Genomic DNA, 8,901 nt, shown 5'->3' with positions numbered 1-8,901 from the left:
CTATTTTTACGCCTAAAAATCACTCTCATATATCAACAGTTACATCAATCACTCAATTTTTTAATTTTAAATCTATTCTTTCTCAATTTCATCAATTTGAAGTTCCTAAAGAGGTGAGACTATTTTTTCATTAATTTTTTATTTTCAATTCTTCAAATTTCGTTTTTTTTATTAAAAAAAATTATTTACAATTTTTTTATACATATAAATTATGCTCCTTCTTTTTAGTATGGTTGCCTTATGTATTTGATTTTGATGATGAAAACTTTTATGAAAATAGATCTAATCAACTCATTATGATTCCGATGATGATTATTGAGCTGAAAATAGATCCAAAAGGTTGTAGGATTCATTAACAATTTCGAATCATAAAATTTAGAAGACGAAGTCGAAGAAGGATGAAACTTCATCTTTTAAAGCAAATGTAGAAGAACTTCATCCTTGGTGAGTTATTTTAAAAAAATTAGATATGTTGACAACAATGATACATTATCATATTATTTTGTACCTTGCTTTAAATCTGACGAAATTATATAAAATTCTAATTTTGATTCTTTTTGTTTTTTGATATATTTACACTAATCTATCAAACTATATAGTAGAAATTATTTTGATGAGATGTAATTTGCAGAATAATGTATCATATTATAAAATAGTTAACCACGATACTTGAATAACATAATGAATATATGATGTTTCATTTAGTATCAGAAACAAATATCATCAAGTGGTATTGAGTATCAGTTACTATTATTATCATTATATATCAATTAAACAATAAGATTTTTTGTAGTTACTATAAAGTATCATGTAATTAACTTTTTGTTCAAAATTTAATTCATTTTATAATGTACATGCAGAATGCTTATAGTGACGATTGAATGTTTGTAGTTGCATTTGCTGAATTCTTTAGCGATGAAGTCAACATCTATCTAATGGTTTCTGAGTTGACTACTTTCGCACAAGATATGCAACACTATTATCGAAGTATGATCTCGACAAGGTCAAGATGGTATTGTTAGCGATAGCGATGATCCACTAAAGCTGAAGAGCTATTTCACTCCACAACAACAAGATGACTTGGTTCATATAGATTAGTGATTATGTACCAATTCACATACAACTTTTGATGTTTATTGTTTTTAAGATACATTAACTAATTGAAGGGTTTGTTATTTTTCAAGATACGTTTTTCAAATTTTACAGTTTTTTTGTAACAAAATTATTTATTTTGAATCTAATATCTGCTATTGTTAATACCTTATTACGTTTTGTCTATTATAAGTATTTTATATATCATATATTTTATCCTCTATATTGATTGTAATATAGAGTATATTACAATTAATATATAATTGATACTTTATTATTAGCAGATACAAGATTTTTCAAAACTTTGTTATTAATATGATACACGATTATTTTTTATATAACAACATTTGGATGTATCACAACACGTGATACTATATTTTTATATTTGATACGAATTAGTTAATTTTCAATATATTTAGAACCTTTTAACATTATGTTTCTTATAAATTTGGTACAAATAAATGACTATATTATAAGTTGGCACAAATTTGTGAAATAATATATTATGTATATGATACACAATTATTATTTATCATGCTTTCAATAACACAAATTGATGTGTAGAAGTTAAAAATAAATTAGCCAAAAAAGTATATTAAGTATATGATACACAATTATTATTTATCATTCTTTCAAAATCAGAAATTGATGTGTCTCACAATATTAAACTTGATACTATATATTTACAATTGTTTCAATCCTCTAAATTTGCAATATGTTTAGTATCTTTTAACATTATGTCTCTTATCCTATACACATCACAACTCTTATCCGGTACATTTACAACACTTGATACTGTATTATCCGATATAAAAAATTTCAAAGAATTCAGTATCAAATTCATTATGTTAAACAAATCAATGCTATGTAATAGTAATTTTAGTACATATTAGCAGTTACATATACATTATTTACTTAACCAATACAACATATATTTTAAAAGTAACTTTATATCAAACACAAAACAATACAGAATATGTATACCAAATTCACTTTATCAAAAATTAACAAAAAAAATTATAACAAGAACTGAAAAACGTAATGTTACAATTTATTGGATCTGAATTAAATAAGATAAAAGCACTTTTTAATGTAAGCATTTGTAATAGTGGAAAGAAATGTTATAATTTGAAAATTATTAGATCTAAAAAAACAAAGTACTCCAAAAAAGTATTGATCAAGATTCTTTTGGGAAGAAAGTACAAGTTCTTCGATTGTGGTCTTCTTATCTACATCGCCCATAACAGTTCATGTTTGATTTTAGTTTTTCATCTGGATTTTTCTTCCTTTTTTTCTTGATATACTGGACATTCTTTTGTATCTTGTTGGCAAGACAACTTCTATCAAAACACAATTCAAAATTGATCACTCACTTCTGTCTGACATTGATTTCATTGGAACTGCATAACACACTATGAGACTAATACATAGATGCAATTGTATCAAATATAAAATAATAATCTCTCTTGACACCAAAGGCTCAAGAAGCCAAAACAAAATCCTAAACCAAAAGAAAATAAAAAGAAAAAATAACCATAAAAAAGAATCAAACTTTTACTATTTTTTTTTTGAAGAAAAATGAGAAGATTTCACAATTTGAAATTCAAAAATGCCTAATTCAGTTAGAGGTTTATGAAGGCTGATTGGTAGTTTTGTTAATTATCCGCGTGATTCGTGGGGTTAATTATAATTTCCTTTTTTGATCCCTTTTTTTATGCAGTAAACTGATAACAACAATTTAAAATTTTAAGTATCCGTCCGTTTTAATTAAAGTATCGCTCTGCAATATTATGTATCTGAAATAATATTTAAAAAGGAATTTTTGGTAATTAGTGAACGAGTAGGGATACTAAGTGACAACAAAACATCAAACTTAAACAAATTAGATACGTTAATGTTCGTGTGCAACACATAAAAGATACACAAATACCTAAATATTTCATTAGTCGTTATATAAATAGACAAAAAAAATAACATATCAAAAAATATGAAACTGATACTTAAAATATTATCTACGAAACATTAGTATTTATGTGTAAGACATAAAAGTATCATAGAAATTACGTGTTCCATGAGTGCAATGAAAAATTGAAATAAACGATACTTAAATGAAAAAAAAACAATCTTCAAACTAATGAAAAATATACAAAAATCAGGATGGATAGGGATACAAATGTACATACTGTAGGTAGTGTTGGTCGAATAGTCGGAGGTGCCGCCTTTCTACCTCTTTTCTTTGAAATTTTTTGTCAAGATCCAAAAATGGGTGTGATGGCACTCGTCTTATCCCACCAAGACAAGTCAGCCTAAAACTCAATATCTAACAAAGTGCGAAAGTAAATGACAATCCAACAACAATTTCAATTATGAAATCAAGTCATATTAATTCAATCCCCAAAACCAGTGCACAAGCCTCTAATGTAAATATTTGTATGAAATAAAATAAAAGTCTAAAATGAAGTTGTCTTTCAAGTAAAAACAAAGTCATAAACTAGAGTAGGAAAGTTCGCTGAGATGACAATCAACTACCTCACAATCCTCTACAAGATGCCTTAGAAACGAAGAGAATGGAAGGTATCACGAAAATCCGGGCTCGTAACCTACAAAAATTTGTAGAAGCAAGGGGTGAGTACCAAACCACGCGGTACCCAAAAGCAAACCTCTAAACACAAGTTAAGGGAACAAAATACGGGTACTCTTTACACCCTATCTGAACCTCCACACTACAAACAACTCACAATTTACCAAACACACAACTCAACAACCACACTCTATTAGTTTACAAAATGTTACTATAGGTCTAACCTAAACCCAAAAACTCACTCAAATCTATAATCAAATTCCTAATATTGATGTCAACTAGCTAGATGTCAACTTTCATATTTATCCAAGTTTCAAGCTTAGATAAGCTTCATTCTATAACCTAATATTAATAATATTCATAAAATACAATACACCTAATATTTAACTGCTCATTTCAATAAAACAAAACTTGAATTATAATGTTATAATTATAAGAAGAATCCGATAAAAAATGATTAACTACCACTTTATATATTATTTTATGCAAATAAACCAATTTCCCCTTCTTTTATATTCCCATTCCAATTTAACTTGTTTTTTTTTCTTCCAGGAGCCACATTGAACAAACCATTAATTTCCATTTACGTTACAACATTTATGACAATTGTTTTGTCTTTTTCTTCTTTTGTTTTTCTTTGTTCAGCAATACACAGTAATTATCTATTATAAAATAAATCAACTAATCACAATTAATCACTGCATAACTGCTAACAAATTGATTTCAATATTATCACAATTTCCAACAATTCACGTGATTTGTTATTCAATATTTAAGGTTTAACTTGGCGATCACCACTTATTATTATAAACATATATAAGTACCTATATAATATTGCTATATACATACATATGTGTGCAGAAACTAACGAGCACCTAGAAGCAAAAGAAACTTACTCGGAGCAGTTCGTAAGCCGCAACTATCAAAACCCTTCGCCCTTTCTTCTTGTTCCCTTTTTTTCTTTTTCTGAATTAATTAAGTAATAAAAGTGATAGGTTTTACACACATATTTTATTAAATATAGTCTAAAGGGTATAGGGTCTTAAATAAATTATCACTTTAGCCCATAAACTATCGATTAATTAACTTAAGTTAAACAAATATTCAAAATTCTAAAGAGGAGCTTTTGGGTCATTACATTATCCATCACTAAAAATCATGTTCGTCCTCGAACATAGAGTAAAAGTAATTACCTGAAGCTTCAAAAAGTTGAGGATATCTGACACGCATGTCAGACTCTGTCTCCCAAGTTGCTTCTCTTACTGAACTGTGCTTCCATTGCACCTTCACTGAAAAAAGCTCCTTGGTCCTGAGCTTTCGGATTTGCCTAGCCAATATAGCTATAGGCTCGTCCTCATATGTCAAGTCTGGACCCAGCTCCACAGAATCGAGTGAAATCACATGAGATTCATCCGGAATATACTTCTGAAGCATAGAGACATGGTAAACAGGATGAACTGCCGACAAACTAGGTGGCAAGGCCAACTTATAGGCCACCTGTTTTATTTTTAAAAATACTATTTGTTAAAAAATGGTGTGAAGATGACTAGGTTTCGAAAAATCAATTAATCTTATTATTTAAGAAAAATCGACTTTCCAAATTACGGAGTCACCACTTGATTTTGATAAAATCAAGAAAAAGTTTCAAAAGATTCAAAAACAGATTAAAAAATCGATTGAAAAGGTTCGAAGTTCAATGTACATCCCGAGAAGGTATTAGGCCCTCGGGATGCCCGCTAACTCGCGGTTGACCGGCGATTTGACTGAATGACTTTTAAAATAAAATTTCTACATAAGTAAAGAGAAAATTCATTTTAATATTTTTTGTTTCATTTTTTTTATTTTATTTCTAAAGGGAGATATTTAGAGGGAATTAATTTAAGGAAAACTAAATGGTGATAAAAGTAAATAAAACAAAATAAGTAAATAAAATAGTAAAATTTAAAATAATGAAAAATGGCTACCATTTAGGAGATTATAAAAATTCTACCAAAAATTAATTAACTCAAACAAACAATAAAGAAAGAGAAAAATTATTTAACTTGCGCTTGATTGCCCAAATTCATTTAATTGGGCTTTGGCCCCCCTGTCCTAAATTCTAATAATTGGGCCCTCTTTAGCAATCTAAACATCCTGCAAAACAATGGTATTTGGGCCTATTAAAACTTTGCTGAAAAGGGGCTTGGCCCAATTTCCCTGAAAAAAGAAATAACGAATATACACAAGATGTATACTACTGTATACGATGTATATTCAATCCATTTTTGGACTTTTTGAGCCCTGCATTTGTTCGAATACGTGTTTATCGCTTATTCACCCTGTATCTCCCACATCGTTTCTGCGTATTTGTACCTGTATCATTTTTTAACCTGTTTAACAACTGTATATCGCTGCCCAAAAGTATATACCACTGTATACGGGCTGTACCCTACGCACGAATTCATCGCCTAATCCTGTCTTTTAATAAAATCGGCGTCCCTGTACGTTAACTTGCAATTCACATTTTTAACACATATCTAAGGTATACCGTTCCTGTATATATGCATATACAGGCTTTATATCAGCCTGTTTTTCAACTTTCGAAAGTTGAAAACTCCTTTTCAGCAGTGTATTTTTACGGTCATCAACCCAGATTTTGAGTTCGGATTTCATGTGCATTTTCCACCTGTATATCAGTGTATACACTGTGTATAAAGTAAGTGCACAGCTTCAAAATAAACTGCAATCAAGTTTCTGCAAACTGTAACTTCCAGCAGCTCGTTTTTTTTTTTGTGTTCAACCTGTACGCCAGTCTTGAGGGGGGTCTATGACTCGAAGAAATATGTTTTGAGCCTTTACGGCTCAACAAGAAGGTGCAAGGAATTGGAGTGAGGTCCATGAAGCTCGAGAATAATTTTTCATGCAATAAAACGAAAATGGATTAGCACATGAAGTGATAAAATAACCAAACGAATCTTGAGCAAAACAGAGAATAAAAAAAGAAATGTACACCCATTTGAGTATTTGAATTAAGCTGTAACAACGATTTCAAAACAAGAACTCGTATGAGCTAAGAAAGGAGCTTACAAAATCTCATAAAAAGAAAAGCAAAACAGCATGCATTAACAGTAATATGGATGTGCACTTATGAACCTTCATGTCCAAAACAAACACAGCAGCAATCATGGCAAGCTAAACTATCCTAAACCCTTAAAATGCAAAATGTCTAAATTAACAATGGCAAACTTAAATTAGGCAACTAATGCAGAGGTAAACAAAACCCACATTCTGCTTGGCAATGCTCTCATATTTCAACCAATTTAAAAAAAAACAGTGTGCAAAGGAAAGCGAAACATGTACCCGCATTAGAAGACTGCAAACCAAACGAATCACACCCATGAGAAAATATAAAATGCAAAGAGAAGAGCACAGTTAAGCAGAGACAACACAAGAATGAAGCAGGATCGAGAAGTAAGCATCCGTTTTTAAAATCGTTTCATCTTCTTCAAGAAACCACTGTAAAGAACAGACAATTTCCGACTAGAAGTTGGATGAAACAAGGATGAGACAGACAGCAACAAAGTCCAGATCGAGGTAGAAGAACAATGTTCAACCAAACTAAATCTATACAAACTTACAAAACGATTTTAAATTATTTAGCCTTTAGGCATCGGAATACCAAAATACCAACATCTGTGTCGAACTAACGACGAACCAACACTATTCCAACCTCCTTAGCAAATACCAACTAAACAAAAATGAAGAACAACAAGAGCACACACGCTGAAATTCAAATCAAAGGAAGAGCAGACTCTTAATCGAAGAGATTTTAAGCAACACGAAGATGGAAGATAATCCAAACAGAATACGCTAAAGGACAGGACAAACATGGAAAGTAAGAGTAGAGAAGAATGAGTTGTCGCATCTAATAGACGATAGATACAACAACATTCTATCTCCTTGTTAAACAACTTCAGGATTCGACCATTATTCACGAAAGGAAACAACAATACACACATGAACATAACTTCTAATTCATAAAACTAAATCACATTCAATTTAGAACAAACTGCCCATAACTAGCCGTCAGCAACGAACCACAGCTAACAGAAGCTTCATATTATCAAAATTAAATGAAATGTCCGCTAAATAATTTAAGGTCAAAGGGGGTTACCTTTTTCGAGCAGCAAACCGAATCAGGCGAGCAGGGGAATGACAATCCTCACCAAGCAGACGTCGATACAAAACAACAACCAAGAAAGCTCAAACAGAGTGGAAACCACAAACAAAGCTCGAACAATAAGCCAGAAATGCTATAACACTACCGGAACTAAACTTTCGGTCTTGAAATGTTTTTTTTAGACTAAGAAAAGATTGAGTATTCTCTTCAAGAATTTTTAAGAAAACAGAAAACATTTCTTCCTAAACAAATTTTTCAACCCCCCAAACAGTGAGCAAATGGAAATATACATAGCCATTTCTCAAAGGTGGAGAGCGGGGGGAAAACGAAAGAAGGTTTGGGGCGAATTCTTGATTCATGTCCCCTTTTGAATTCGAAATCCTCTCTTCACCCAACGGATAAGGACGCCAGCCAAACGAGTACGAACCTTCAACAGAACAAGCGATCACAGCCATCAAATTTGCAAGCAAAGGACGATGGAGAAAGGAGATTTCTCCACCTGGGCCTGTCCTCCAACGCCCTCGTACGACTTGCACAGGAGGGGGACGGATCGAGGAGTGAGGGGTAAGGCCAGACACGCGCAAGAAACGGCTAATGGGTTGCGAAATTTCTGGGATTTTTTTACGCGCATGTTCTGCTTTTTTCTGGGGAATGCGGGTAGGAGAGGAAGAAGGGGAATCGGGTCGGGGATGGGTCGAAAGGAAAAAGGGATAGAAGGGAATGGGTTAGGGATTTAGGGATTATGGGCCGGGTAGGAGGAATGGGTTGGGAGAAAGGAATGGGCTGGCTGGAAAATAAAAGGGAAATTGAAAAAAGAAGTAGGCCACATCTGGTCCTTTAAATGAATTAAAGGGAATATGGGCTAAAGTGGGCGGCTGATTAAAAAATTTGGGCCTGAGAAATAAAATAAAAAAAAAAGGCTGGAAAGGGAATTAGAGGGCATTTGCAAAAAGGCCCAAAATTGAATTGGAATTTTAAGAGGGGTTAATTTAATAAATAGCCAAATTAAGTTAGGATAATAAATTTGGCTAAACCTTAAATAAAAAATGAATTTGTATTAATTAATCGA

The 8,901-nt window shown here is 31.6% G+C and overlaps 1 long non-coding RNA gene across 1 annotated transcript; it reads right to left on the bottom strand.

Annotated features, from left to right (window-relative positions):
- Positions 1-3,531: 3,531 nt before the first annotated feature.
- Positions 3,532-8,504, bottom strand: LOC114074779. The gene is made up of 3 exons (XR_003575053.1): positions 4,867-8,504; positions 4,570-4,639; positions 3,532-3,692 (listed from the first exon to the last, which is right to left on the bottom strand). It is a non-coding gene; the product is annotated as an uncharacterized LOC114074779 (long non-coding RNA).
- Between the last annotated feature and the right edge of the window lie 397 nt (positions 8,505-8,901).

The sequence above is a fragment of the Solanum pennellii genome, chromosome 11, assembly GCF_001406875.1.
Source record: "Solanum pennellii chromosome 11, SPENNV200".
Lineage (NCBI taxonomy): Eukaryota > Viridiplantae > Streptophyta > Magnoliopsida > Solanales > Solanaceae > Solanum > Solanum pennellii.
This window is presented reverse-complemented; position numbering and strand designations above follow the sequence as displayed.